General features: G+C 35.3%; 1 long non-coding RNA gene across 1 annotated transcript in view; it reads left to right on the plus strand.

The window, feature by feature from the left end:
* Positions 1 to 1,455: 1,455 nt before the first annotated feature.
* LOC128851015 (uncharacterized) overlaps positions 1,456 to 15,164 on the plus strand; it is a 102,755-nt gene continuing 89,046 nt past the window's right edge. Inside the window, exon 1 of the long non-coding RNA XR_008448304.1 lies at positions 1,456 to 1,849. This is a non-coding gene — a long non-coding RNA (uncharacterized LOC128851015). The remainder of the gene's footprint in view (positions 1,850 to 15,164) is intronic.

Genomic DNA, 15,164 nt, shown 5'->3' on the forward strand with positions numbered 1-15,164 from the left:
GTCATACAGAGAATGAAAGGGATCATCTATATTTTGTCCCCGAGTAGATTTTTTATTGGATAGAAACTGCTTTGGGGATTAGCATGTCTGTGGTTCTTCTCTAACCTGCAGTATTAGACAGCTATTTCAAATCACAGCCAAGTGTATTGACCCTATTTCAAAATATAGTACAGTAAGATTAAGAAACACCAGAACTATTTTTTGGAGCAATCTGAATTAAACTCTTTTGTGTATATGCACAAGTTAAAAATCTTTATTTATTTTACAATTATTATTTCTTTTCCTTATTCAGTGTCAGGATGGCAATGAGGATGAATCGAGATTGAACAGTGAGTAGTGAAAAGACCTGCATTTATTTACTAAATAAAACTAAATCAGGGTGGAAGATCTTGGACTTTCTTCAGTCAAATTAGGAGAATCCTGGGGACTTCAAGCCTTTAAGAAATCTGATGTTGTATATGCCTCTAACAGACACTCACTAATTTGATACTTTCCATTTTTAAAATACCCATCGTAATATCCCTATGCCAGATTTGCAAAAATACTGAGCTGTAACAGCTCCCTCTTGAGTTACAATGAGCTTTATTTTGCCACTTTAAATGTTTAACAACATTAATTTACCTGAAAAAAAACAGGCCATAGACTGTTTAATGGGACACTCTAGATTAGTGAAAAATATTTGACTTATTGAGCCTTGTGCAATGCAGACCAATGAATTATCATCCCTCTCTCTTTGTTGAAACATTTCTGAGATTATGTCCTCAATTTCTGAAATATTCATATATAATAGAGGTAAATATGACAGAAAACTCATGAGAAAATGAATACTGTGCTTTCAGATAAATGTTTGAATAAGGTGCATAAATTAGGATATTGGCCCACCCACTGAAAAATAAAATAAAATAAAATAAAATAAAATAAAATAAAATAAAATAAAATAAAATAAAATAAAATAAAATAAAATAGAAATAGTACCTCATTTAGAAAAAAAATTATCTATCCTTATTGAGGCAGAGTCCCCTTGAGGGAAAAAAAATCATGTAATTGAAAACTGTTAAAACCAGTTTTGTAAAGTACCAGGAAATTCATTAAGATTTCGGACTTAATCCTCCACTTTTCTCCACACTTGAATGTTTCTCTCTTTATAGTATTTTTCCTTTTTAGTTCTTTTTATGTATAATTCTTTATTCGGTCAAAGACATTTCCCCAGAACTTCTTTTAATGTAAATTCTGTCCTTGTTAAGCACTTTTTCTGTTCCCAGTGCCACAGCTTGCACTGACAAAGATAACTATGTCAAGATGACTTGTCAATATGTTTTCCTGTTTGTTCACCCTCAGATTACTGTAATCTTCTGTTTGTGACATCCAAATGACTCACACTGCCTAAGACTGAAAAGTCTCTGGGGGATTACGGCTTTTTAGTTTACACAAGCTGGGGGTAGTAAAGGAGAAAGAATGAGATGAGCTATAGGAGTATTAATTAATTTGCCATTGAAGTTTCTCTGCACAGAGGAAAAGGCTAGATGCATGATACAATAAGAAGATCACAGCCACTTGTGACACAGTTGTTTCGGGCTGCTTGTTCAGGGTCTGTAAAGACATATTCAGCCCTTCGTTGCCACTTGAAGGAAAACCAGCTTCTTGGAAACACACGGACTCATTAATCCAAAGGTTATTATGGTTCAAAACTTTCTGATGTTTTGCAGAGCTTTCCCGGAAAAGTACTTTGAGATCCTGTCTGGAAAATTGCTCTTGAATAGGCATAAGTAACCAAACCATGGACAGCCATTGTGTAAGCCCTCTTCAAATCAATGACACAACACGAGTTCCATGTCTGCAAGCATAAAAGGTAAGTGAAAAATAAAAGTCAGCACTTTGGCATAATTAGTAAGCTGAAACAGCTGGAATGTGAAGGGCATTTAAACCTTCCTGCGAAAGGTCAGGGCTAGACTGAGAATTGGGTGACGAAATATGTAGCTAAGCCAGTTACACATCACTCAGCCAGATCATTCACTCTTTCTTAGCCCTTTAAGAGATATTTGCAAGCTTAGTATGAGACAATATCAACTTACAGAATTCCTACCAGTGAGGCAAATTCAACAAGCAAACTGCTCCATTTATTTTTAACAGTAATGAATTTCCATGGAAAGACAGCTGATTGTGAACTCCAGATTTGAGAATTTAAGTTTCTCCTCATATATGTCAGACAGGTTTCACACTGGTGTAGAGTATCAGCAAAGCAGAACAACAATTAGCCATTTCTCAGATGCACGGTAGGTTCAGGAGCCAACACTCTGTGCATTTGTAATTCTAATGACCACTTAAGATCAGAGTGCTATCCACATTGCATTGCATTTACCTTTGCAATTTACAGCAAGCTAATCAGATAACAATTTTAAAGTTCAAACAGAGAAGGAAGTGTTTCCAGCAGATAACACTTTTACGGTTACTCTCATAGCAAAACGATGTAAACTCTGGAATGCTTCCAGCTCAGAGGAATGTGAATGACTTCTTCTGAAGATATCTCCAGCAATTATAATGACTATCATAAAAACATTAGAGGCATTGCGATAAGTTATATATTGAGAAAAGTGACTATAGCAGCAATTAAAATCCTCCCATGACAAAACAAACAGAAAATTGAACTGTGTCATTCTCTGGAAGTAGAGAAAGTTTTGACAAGTATGTTCCTATTTAATTTTGAACATCTTGTCTTCTGTCTAATGGTGGCTGCATAATGCAAGACAGACCAGGACATGGGAGTTAGCAGTTTATACCCAACACTGACAGACTCATCAGACAACTCATCTTAATTTCAGCCTGAGGACTGTACCAGGTACCCCTTCCTGGTGTTATTCATTTATTTCTCTGACAAGAAAGCAGTATGCTCTGTATTCACATTGTGAGTGCTACTAAAGTATTGAGCACAGAGTATTATTTTCCCCAGTTGTTGCCAATATCTATATATTTTTGGTTCAAAGCTTCATGTTCAGAAGAAAAAGAAAATCTGTAAATTCAAGAAGCCAGGTTTGTCATCTCCTCCAGTTTACATCACATAAAAAAGGCTGATGCAAGCTATGTGTGTGAAAGTTGTGATACTACATAATAGTAAAAGTTGTTAATAATATAGACAGCACAGCTATACTGTTCGTTTTATTAGCTTTCAAAATAATTTGGTGTAATTCAACATAATCTCAATGCTATTTGAAAGATATTGATGTCAGTCAGAAGTATTTCAACATCATTAAACTACTCTTGGATAGCAAGGAGACTGCCAGAGGGCACTTGAGGCCGTTAAAGGAAAGAAGTTTGGTTTTGAATTCCAGACAATTCTGCAGAACTCTTAAAAAACTACTGAGGCTACTTTGACATACCACTCTAACACTTCATATCTGTCAGTGCTCAAACTGTGCACTAGCTTATGATTTTTCATTATATTGCAGAAAAGCAATTATACACACAGAAGTATTTAGGTTATTAGTCATCATCAGTTACAGGAGGTGTGTACCTATGAGTGTGTTTAAATGTAAAAATTATATTATAATTCCTCACACTGGGAGTACTCCAGAAGAGGAAGTTCAAATGGTTTCTCTCACCTAAGAATTCATATTACCAAACACTTTCTAAAACAGCTGTATGTACATAGATCTTTTTTCCTATTGTTCCTAGAATGTCTCAGATCATATTCTGCACTCCTATCCCACTCACAGTACTTCTAACACACAGAGGAAAAAATATAAGATTATTAAGGGACCGAATCCTGGAAGGAATCCAAAGGTACAGCCTTAACATTGCTCAGACTACTTCCACTGAAATCATGCAACTGCATGGGTATGAGGCAGAGACAGATGCCTTTACAGAAAAGGAGTAGTTTTTCATTTGCTAAGAGCAAATGAGTAATTGTTTCCCATGAAGAACTAATACAAGTGTGTTTGCCAAGAGATATTTCCTCATTCTGTGTTTATGGTTCTGAGGAAGTGTTTTGTTTAAATAAGACAACAAATGATCATATTTTCATGCTCTAAGAAAGGTTATCAGATACTTGAAGTGTGCATTGGAAAATGAGGCTCATGAAAGGCCTCAGTTAAAAGATTTCTTACACATCTCTCAGGGATACAGGTGTGAGAGAACTCTAAGGTAAGCTCTTCAGGGTTAAATCACTGTCATATGGAAAGTGGAACATTGTTTCCCCAGACCTCTTCCAGAAATCAGAACAAACAACACATTTTTTTCAAATTATATCTGATTTTTTTTGATCAGGCTTTTAATATTTCCAAATTTCAGCCCACGCTCTGTAGGTTTTATCTTGGAAACAGACTTTCCCTACTTTTTTCTTCTGCCTGTTGCTACAGTTCCTCATTGGTTGTCTTGCTCTCTTTGTGGTGCTTAGTTTTCAAAGATAACCTTTTAGCACATTTTTCCCCAGTCCAGAATGTATTGCAATGTCTCCACCTCTCTCTTTCTCCGGGAAAACCCACAGAGTGACAAATTTTGATACACAAACAGAAACAAGTGGCTGCCAACAGAAGGGAAGGAAGGACATGGGTGGAATTAGTTTGGGAGTGCCTTAAGAAGATATTGTTGCCCAATAAAGTCCCAATTATGTTTATAATTGTATGTTTGAGGTCAGCTCAAGTTAGTTGAGTATGTAAATAAAATTCCTGCTACATTTAATAAAATATCTGCATCTGTGTCTGAGGAAAATGTGGACACAGAAGGAGTTGAATATGTGGTCATTTACATTTGAAAGTTAAGTTTGAATTAAGTTTTTACAAAATTTAGCCTGAGTTCAGAACTGACTGATGGAGAGAGAGCATCAGTGTTTATATTCTAATGCTTGTGTATTCATTACAGCAAATGCAGCACCCTATATTTTCTTACAGACACTTAAAATTGCTGGTTCTTGTTGCACTTCTTCCTCAAGTAAATGATGCTCTTGGGTAAGCAAAATGACATAGGTGACCTAAGTAAATAATCAATAGACCCTAAGAAGTAAATTTTAAACATCATTTATCACCTGTCCACTGATCATTAGCAGCCAAGTTATTTTCTGAAAACACCTACAAATAATGCTGTATGACTACACTGTGAATTTCATAGCCTGTTCATACAGTGCAGGCAGATATATTTTTTCAGTAATTAAAAACCTTGAAGTACGTTACTATTAACCAAAGAGACATATTCCAGTTAAGGCTGTATGATTACCTTATTTCAAAATACAGACTAGAATTTACAGGTATCATATAGTATGCATTTTATGTGTTATGCAACACCACTGTAAAAAACAGAGAAGTACACCACATTTGCAGCTAAGCCACTTCTGTATTAATCTTATATAATGTTTCTAGCACATATTTTGAATTTTAGGTTATATCAGTAGCACTGATAATAAATTACATGAGTACACAATTATATTTATATACTAAACAAACTATTAAGTTACATTGGATAGTGACCATAATCTGTTCTTATTCTTGTCCAGTTGGTCTTGGCTAATGAGCCCTAAATTAATGAGCTCTCAGCTCTCAGCAACATAGTTCTGTCTAATCCCATTGAGAACAAAATTTGCATGCTGACAGGCACTGGGATGAAACTCTGTGGAAAATAAGGTTGAACATTCATTCAGCAGAAATAATTTGCATACATCTGTACTGGAGAAACATGGGGAATTTTTTTTTTTTTTTTTTGATGATGGAGCAGGTTACTTGCAAGAACAAATATGAAATATTAGCAAAAGGAAACACATTTTCTGGAAAAATTACAACCTTGTCCAGCCTGACATCAGTGACTTAATGGTATAAATAGTAGTCTATATCCTGCAGTTTAGCAGTACATGGACTACTATACAATGCTCAACTAATGAACTTTATTTTGGTGAATTAATTTACATTTTTGCTGACATAAAGTCAATAGAGCAATCTCTACTGTTGCTAAATAATCAAATAGAATTCTTCATCAAGAATTTTCAGAGCACATTTATACTTGTTTAGTTTCTCTAGTTGTTGATTAGTCAAATGGAAAGAAGGATTTCCTCTCACCTATCGAGAAATACTTTCTATTGTGTTTATTTAAAAGAGAAATTTATCCAAGATAAATCCCCCATGCTGTGATTTTACATAAGGAAAGAGGGAGATTCAGAGGTATTCTATATTTTGTATGCAACTCATTGCTGTGAAAAGGATTAGAAGGGAGTGAGGAAAAGTGAGATTGTGTGGAATTCAGAGGGTTTGCATCTACTGTCCCCAAAGCTCCTACTACTTCTACTACTTCTTCATATAGTAACATAAATTCTCCCTATGATATATGATTATCCTGTGCACCGTAGTAATGCTAAGCCAATTTGGTCTGAGGAAATCTTGGACTGCTTTCTACTATGCTTCAATGAGAGAGACAGAGTGGTGCAATTGTATAATTATTACTGGACAGTAACATTTCAATGATTATATCTGTTAAAAAAGACAGTATGTTAAAATTTATACAGACATAATATTGCTAATGGAATAACTTGTCTAAGTATTCTAACACCTGTGATTTCTTGTGTTTATGACCTAGTAAATGCCTAACTGTTGACTCTTTTTCCCCTGACAGCAGTTTATGTGTGTATAGATAGTTTAAAAATTGGCATTAATTTCAACCATTCACTCCTTTCTGAGCACCCCATGTTCAGAGAAATTCCATAAAATATTAGGAAAGGATGTTCAAACATGCCTGTGATGTTGGATATTGCAGGCAATCTTGGGTGTGCCTCCATTGCCTAAATGTAGTCTTTGAAACAAACTATGAGATACCCAAAGTTTTTGAGATATTCACATGTTAATAATTATGACAAAGGACCTACAGGTGACGCATGGTCTTCTGTAGAGGCAGATGTAGGCCACACAGGGTAGCCTAGAGGATCTCAGAAAAGCTAGACAACTCTGTCTTGGTAATGATAGCTAAACTTTTATGTAGACAACGGAGTTTAGTTGACACAGTGACATCCACAGAGGGATTCAAAGTACTCTCTAGTGAACATACATTTGATCAACTGACATTTATGTCGATGATGGACCATAATCTGTGAGCTGAATCCTATACTGTAGTCTCCAGAAAGGTCTGAGCGTCCTCTGTGTCCTGTGTCTTATCTGGACACCATAACTAAACTCACTAGAAAGCCCCTTGGCTTTGTAGGTAAATGAATTAAACCCTGGTTGTCTAAAGTCAGATGAGGTACATTCTTTCCTCACACTCTAAAATAGATCAGAAATGTTTACTTGACACTTGTCCTTGTACTTTGATACTACTGAGGGGTCAGAAACATTTTAATAAGCAAATTTTATACAATCAAATCAAGTAGTATATAATCAATAGGAAAAAGGAACACTAAAACTCCCATGAGGTCAAAAAACATTTAAATTCTAGTTCTAGAATGCATCTTTATAGCTGCTGTTTTGCCCAATAGAATTAAGTGATACAAAGAGATTTGAGTAACTATCTGATTGTTTAAATCATTATGGTTTTAACTGAATTTGACAAATATCAATTTAAAGGACATTCAAATGTCTTGTAGGAAGATATAGCCATCCTAAATTGTTATTTATTCTACCTTAGAATGTGAATAGTAGTGTGCAACTTAGAAATAAAACCAGCTTTTTGATACAAGAATGTGTTTTTGGAGGGTTGTTGTTATTCAAGTGAGCTTTCCTAAGAGAAATATTCTGTTAAAAAGTCCTGAACTTCAAGGAACAATTACTTGAAAAATGGCATCAATATTGGATTGCCATTTTAATGTATTTGACTTAGAGGAGTTAAAAACAAACATATAAAATGACCCTTCTTGTTATCTGCAGTGGGTAAAAAGGGCAGTTTAATGAGTTTTTAACAAAAAAACACATGTACAGAGTAGCTGATATGGTATCATCTCTTAGAAAGTGGGTGCACCAAAAACAATAATTAAAAGTGAGTGTACAGAACTGCAACTAAAGTATTAAATTTTTTATTTAGTTACATAGTATTTTCTGTCATGGATCTCACGCTTTACAGGGTTTTGGTGTGATTTCGTTCTCTGTCAGGTAAGTTCAAAATGGAAAAAATATTTGTTCAAGGTTTTTAGTGGCTTGCAGCAAACCTAATTCTTGCAAAACCAAACCCAGGTTCTATCTACCACTTAATACAGTAGTATTTCTTTGAAAGAAAGTGTTATATTCCAGTTAGAATGCCAGAAATGGTGAAATTATTACTGTTAAGTAACATATTAGTCCAATGATATTAAAGATATTGAGTAAGCTAAAAAAGCCTTAAACCACTATCTGACAGGTACAGTGGTGTTTTTGTACACAAGATTCCTCTGAAAGTTTCATCAAGGAAGCTTTCAAATACAAAAGTACATTCTAAGACAAAGGTGATGTAGGAAATACATGGGCATGTTATTTCAGATGTGTGGGTAGCCCTTCTGAAATTAATGAAACTGCCAAATAGTCTCATAAAAATCCTGCTCATAAAAATAGAAATACTTCTACAGACTGAGATGGATCTTATCTGGTCCCATCCATCTGTGTGTTTTTGAGAGTCAGAGCCTGCTCTTATGACCATATTTTGGTGGAAGACTTGGTTTTCAGATACCTGAATAACAACATTTGAAATGAAAAAGCTTGGAATGGGCTCACATTCTGAGATCATAAAGTAAAAAAGGATTGTATTTGTGTTTACATTGTGCCATGCTGCCACATTTTGTATATCCTTCTGCCCCTTAACACTACTGAGACGGTAAATTCCATGGGGCTGAAGTTTCCATTCTTTGTTTCAACATTGCCTGACAAGTGGGCTTCTAAGCAGAAATAACAAGTGAAAATACACACTACAAGAGGGCCTAGTATAGTATTAGTTTGCCTCCATTTATTTGCCCTCAGATGGCACTGAAAATTATTAGTATTAGTACTAGTACTAGTATTAGTATAAGTATTAGTATTAGTATTATATTGTATACTAATTATTAACTAAACACAAATTAAACTGTCTGTTCATTTTTTTTCTCACACAAGTATCTTCTCATAAACTAAGTCTTTTTCTCCTCTCTTTGGCCACACTCCCTCAACTGCCTATATGTCATTCGCCAAAAGGTTATTTCTCTTGCAAAACCATCACAAATCAGGAGAGCTTTATGTTCTTAATAAAGGGATTATAAAGAGGCTGTTCTTCCTTGTCATGTCTCTCAAGACAGCTATTTTAATGTAAAATACAGATGGAGAAAAATAATGCAGGTACCATCTCAGTGCAAAAACTTGTGGTCTCAGAATCTGCTAAGGATTTTTCTCAAATTCATAAATCATGTTTATTGTGAATACTCAAACTATTCTGAAACTACTTGAAAGGAGGATGATTGTGCCCCTCAGCTAGTTGTCTCTGCAAAGAGGCAGTTCTTACTAGTTGTAACACAGTGCTGCAGAAGCAAGACTTATTTTCCAGTCCCCAACTAGTTCTCTGTTATGACAAGAGCTGTGACAAACTACTAACATGAAACACTAAAATCAAAGCAAACATAGAGGTCTCTGCACAAAGCTCCACACAATATGACACACAGGTACAAGCTTCCTTCTTTAGTGAGATAGAAGCCTAAATTTAGGTTCTTGGTTTCCTAAATCTCCTCAAGAAGGGAGACATTCTCTCAGAGAGATCTTAGGTAGCATCTCCACTGAAGGCATAAGGAAACCTAGACATGTTAATCTCAGAATGTAGATGTCTAAAATGAGGTGCCAGGTTTACTTCCCCTAGTCCACATAAAATGCACTATATAACCCTTTATTTATTTATTTCTCCTTACTGCAAACTTAGTCCTAGTGATTACTGCAAAGAGATAAGAAGCAGTTTCGTTTCCCTCCCCTGTGCTCCTGCCAGCTTAGATGCAGAAGGTCTGAGAGTTACTGTCCCCATACCCCGAGGTAAAAAGATGTGAGATCAATAGTTTTCTTGGTTAACTTTACTCCACTAAGCAGGCGGCTGAAGCTTGTAAAGATCTCGCTATTAACAGGCAATTAAGGACATGATGTCCCAGACCAAAATATACAATATAGTGATACTGGAAAAGACAGAGATTTAAAAACTCAACCTTCTAATGAAAGCCCACATAACATATGTAAGTTTAGAGACTGATATTTCCAATGACATCTGTTCTGTTTAGCACTCTTGTCTCCATGTGTAGACTGCAGATGGACTGGCAGGCAGCTAAACATCATCTGTACATAGAGGATTTATTTTTTATATATTTCAGTGATATTTAGGGTTTATACACACATTTCTAGAAAACAGCAATTGCCAGAAAAAATGGTGGTTTAACACAGCTCAGATAACACTTTCCCTATCAATCTGCAACAAGGAGAAAGACCAGCATGCTTTTGGTAGATGAACTGAAAAGAAGGACAGCCAATCCATTGGGCTAGAACTTAAAATAATAGGACAACTGGCTCTGCCACAGGCTTCCTGCATGGTTTTGACCATGATGCTCATTAAGCCTCAGGAATGCATCAGCAAAATGTGGTAATATGTCTTGCACCACAAAGTTGCAAGGAACAAGAGCATAAGACTATGAAGTCTGAGAATATTTGTATGAAAAGCAGTCTTGTCCCGTATATCTCTCCTACAGATATAGCAAGTTGAGAATTATGCAGCAGTCAACCTTCATCCTACTTGACACGACGCTGGAATCATTAAGTGTTCAGATGCTTTCCTGGAGACTGACAAAGAAAATACTTGTATAAAGAAAATGCACAATCCTTTAACACTAATGGGGAGGGACTAGTAAATACTATTGCTCAGAATATATTCCTTAGACATACAGCCAGCTAAAAAGCACAGTTCATGATGATAATGTCTAATCTTGTTTATCTTCCAAACCGTTGTGAATGGTGCCTGTCCTGTGCAAAATCTACCGCTGTGCCTTGGAATTGTTGCGAATTAGCATGAACTATCAACAAGCAGAGATCCTAGCAACTCAGTACCCTGGTCCTTAAGCTACCTTCAAACTTGATTGGACTGTGAAAAACAACCTGACTGAGGACACAAAACACTACTGTATCACAAGAAACGAAAATATGGAATAGTCGTATTTTCAGAAACACCTCCAAAAGCATTTCAACAAAAATTCTGTTCCCCTTTAATGTCAGACTTCACTGGTTTTAGTGATTGGCTTGGGCTTTTCCCATTAGAAAGAAGAGACAGCTTGAAACAGTCAGATATCTCAAGGGTAGTGCTCTTGATCAGAATAGTTGGTATTACCTAATTCATGGCAGAACTTGTTTAAAGACAGAGCTTTTAAACAGCCATTTTATCTATCTTGTTGTTTCCCCTATCTTACTTACAAATAGATGACTATAATTTACTTTTACCTGTAAAATTTTGCTTGTAAAATTTTCTTTCATCAAAATACATGTAGGAGCTGGGGCAGGGAGAGGACACGGGACAGAACACGACACGGGGGACCAAGCTTTGTTTTCTTTGTTTTTTCCTAAACAAGTAAAAGCTTCCAGTAATTATTTTAATATGATTTGCCCCGTTGTTTGGATAATTTTTGATAAGTAAAGTCTGTTGACTAATTAACTTTATTGACTACTCATTTTAATCAACAGAGGAGGAAAAGTGAATGTTCACATGTTCTCACTTCAGAAAGGTCAATTCTTTTCTTCCTATTCACTTTTTCATTTTCTCTGTCTCTCCCTCCGAGTATATGTGAATATATGCCATATCATCCACTGCTGGCTGGATGCCAAACAAAGGTCTTTGGGGCTGTGGCTGCCTGATTCATTCTTCCAGCACTGCTTCTCTGGTTCTATGCATATAGTTAGATGCAGTAGCTCTCAGGCACTGTATTTGCATTCCTCAGCATTTTCCAAGCCATTTCATTTGAGACAGTAAATATTAATTAATGGACTTGGAATTTGTCCAATAAATTGCCAGTGAGCTACCTCAGGTGCTGTTAAAAATATTACTGTAACACATAGACTGTGCAGTACATGACATTTTGAAATCCACTATCATGTTTCTGAGAAAAGCAAATACATGAGTATACATATCTTCAAAAAGCTAAAACCAATATTCAGAGTTTTAAAAAGGATATAGGGGGTTATTACTTTCCAAGTCTTTCTCCTATTTATTCCTTTCCTAATAATTATTCCTACAGAAAAATCACAAACAGTTTTACTTAGTATGTTTTAAGGATATTCACATTCCAAACATTCCGGTCAACTAGAGTTTACAGTTATCTATTAACCAAATTCTAATTAATCTATAGATGGGTATACCAAAAATGCTTTGCTCTTTGATGAGAAAAAAATCTTGGTGCAGACAACACTTAGAGACTAATCAATAACTTTCCAGAAGTCAGACTGAGAATACAGTGCAATGTGAAACCTGAGACAGAATGTGTTACCACATAATTCCACGAAAAAGGCAAGGGCAAAATACACCACTAGTACTTTCAGGAACCTTCTCCAGTTGATATAGAAGACCTATCATGTTGATCTTCTGAGCATAGATGTGTTAACAACCTTTCAAGAACTACTGTATGTACTTTGTAAGTTGACATGGAAGCTAACATTTTAGTGGATGTAAAAACATTGTCTTAGGAGACAAGGAAGTATTTTAGAGACTCACTGTAATTATAAAAGCTGCTTTAAAACTTATAGACCTTTTTTTTTTTTTTTCCAGAAAGGAATAACATTCTATTTCTATCTTGTGACATTCATCATACTTTCCAGTCATAACCATTATATCTTTGGAGATTAAACAAATGCTTCTTCTAAACATCTCACTTCTATAATGATGTTTTTCTGAGGCACCTATACTCTATAGAAATTTAGTCTCTTTCTTTAACAGTCATGATATATAGTCCCAAGGCTAAAGCATGGCTCCTGAAATACATTTGTTAGGGTAGTCTGGTTTCCATTGCCATATTTTAGCAATTTGTGGCCCTTTTGTAGAATCAAGTATAAAAATTTTTAAAAGAAATTTTACCACTAGTAGTTTACATCTTCTAATGATTAACATTAGATTTTAATTCTATTTTCTAGCTTCCAACAACATACTACAACACAGTTGTTCAAGTTAAAAATGTCTTTATTGACTGTATTATAATCAAGATTGGGATTGTTCATATAACTTTTAACGAGGTACTATTTTGGCACACATTTTTAATATTGTGTTTCTTTTAAAACCATTTCTGTCATTACAGAGGACTGCTTATCCTTTACAATGATATGAATTAGGAGAGAAGTTTCTGTGATTCATTACCAGTTTAGTCCATTTCCATCCATTTTACCCTGAGACCACAAGTTAGTGGGTTACCTTCGCATTAAAGAAGAAAGTATTCAGTTTTTTTCGTAGCCTTTTAAGTGATCTGGTGCCTGGTGTTTCTTCTTGCTCAACTCCTTAATCTCTGTCAGAATGATAGCCCATAGAGATTCAAGAAAGTTAACTTTTGAAATTAATCTGTGCAGTTTTACCGAAATTGACCTGTGTCAAAGTACAATTTGTCCTTAAAAATGCCTTGTGCTAGTTCTCTGTCTGGCTAGTCTGATGCAGATGAAATCATTCCTAATTCCTGTCTTTGCATGAACAAATGCTTCCACATAGTCATAATCCATGTTCTATTACCTCATCACAATACCATCTAAGCACCTCACACTCGCTAATTAACCTTATCATCATAATAGTCCTGTTTCTAAAGATGAGACACTGACATACAATAGAAGAGTAGTTCAAGGTCATCATGGGAATGTGTCTGCACTACATACTGCAGTACAGAATGGAAACACTCTGGGTAGACCTATTGTTCTCAGCCAGATAAACATCCTACATTATTTGCCTCTCGCCTTATCTTTATTGTTTTAGGTATTTAGGCGAGGCACTTAGGGTATCTCTATGCTTTTCTGCAAATTTATTTTTAGATTCAGTCTAACATGGAATTATTCAGAAATAGCTGCTGCAAAAAAAAGTAATCCTGTTTGGACTCTATTCCAGAGCAAAAGAAGCTAATTTACTTAAAAAAATGTTAAAATTGCTTTTAAAATCCATCTTATCTTATGAGTGCATATAATTCTTCAAAAGAATACAGAAAGGCAACTAATAAAACAAATAAATTTTAACAAAGGGAGAAAACATCTGCAAATCCTGAATAGCCTGGTGTCTCACCTATTTTTAAACTGTACTTACTCCACATCCCTTAAAGGCGTACTTGATGTTAAAGAATGAAATGGTTATCATGTAGGTTCTGAAGACATGCAAATGCTAACAGCTCAAGGCTATACATCGCTCTGCTTATGATAGAATTTCAAATTTCTGGGTGCAAATAATAACATGTAGAGGGAAGCTTCAGGACACAGGATCAAAGTCTTGGGTTAAAAAAAATAAATTCCTCTTGCTCCTGTATGGCAAAATGTATCGAATGAGCCAGAATAGTCATTGGATGCTGTGACAATCAGATGTTCTCTTCCTGCCCTCTGATAAACTGCACAAGTATACTCAGTCTTTTCACAATTTTTCCACTTTCCAGAAGAGTCTCAGATGTTTCTTCCAAATCTAATTAAAACATATCTATTCAACCACAGAGATTTTTCAGAACACATCTGGGATTCTATTGCAGAAGAGACAGTCTTGCCATAGGAATCCAAATTTGATTCTTAGTGTTGCCTGAGACTTACAGATGCCCTTTGACACAACAACTTGAAAATGAATCTCAAAACCAAGGACTAATTTCCAAAGTTCAAATTCATAATTTCCAAAATTTACCATTTTGTTGTTTATTGTTAAGTTCTAGAAATGTATTTCTAAGCATTTGCAGGGCTGTACGCCAAATGCAAGATGTGGGCTGGGACTAGTTGGATAGTTTTAAATAATGTTACAGAATAAGTTACAGTCTCTTTCCTGTTATTCTTTTTTCTATTCTTTTTCCTATTATTTTCCTTTTTTCTCTGCTTACTTTTTCCAAACAACAATCTTCATAATTTTAAATTCTAATAAGAATTCAGATGGTAGATAGAGTTGCTAAGAACTGCTGAAAATCCTGCACTTGGTGGGACAAAAGCTCATGGAAATTTTGGTCTTTGCTCTCTTTGCCTCCCTTTTAAGTCAAGTGTGAAACACATATATGGCTAGATCCTAAGCAGGAGCAAATCATTGTAGCAAAACTAAAGAAA

The sequence above is a fragment of the Cuculus canorus genome, chromosome 1 (assembly GCF_017976375.1).
Source record: "Cuculus canorus isolate bCucCan1 chromosome 1, bCucCan1.pri, whole genome shotgun sequence".
NCBI classification, from domain to species: Eukaryota; Metazoa; Chordata; class Aves; order Cuculiformes; family Cuculidae; genus Cuculus; species Cuculus canorus.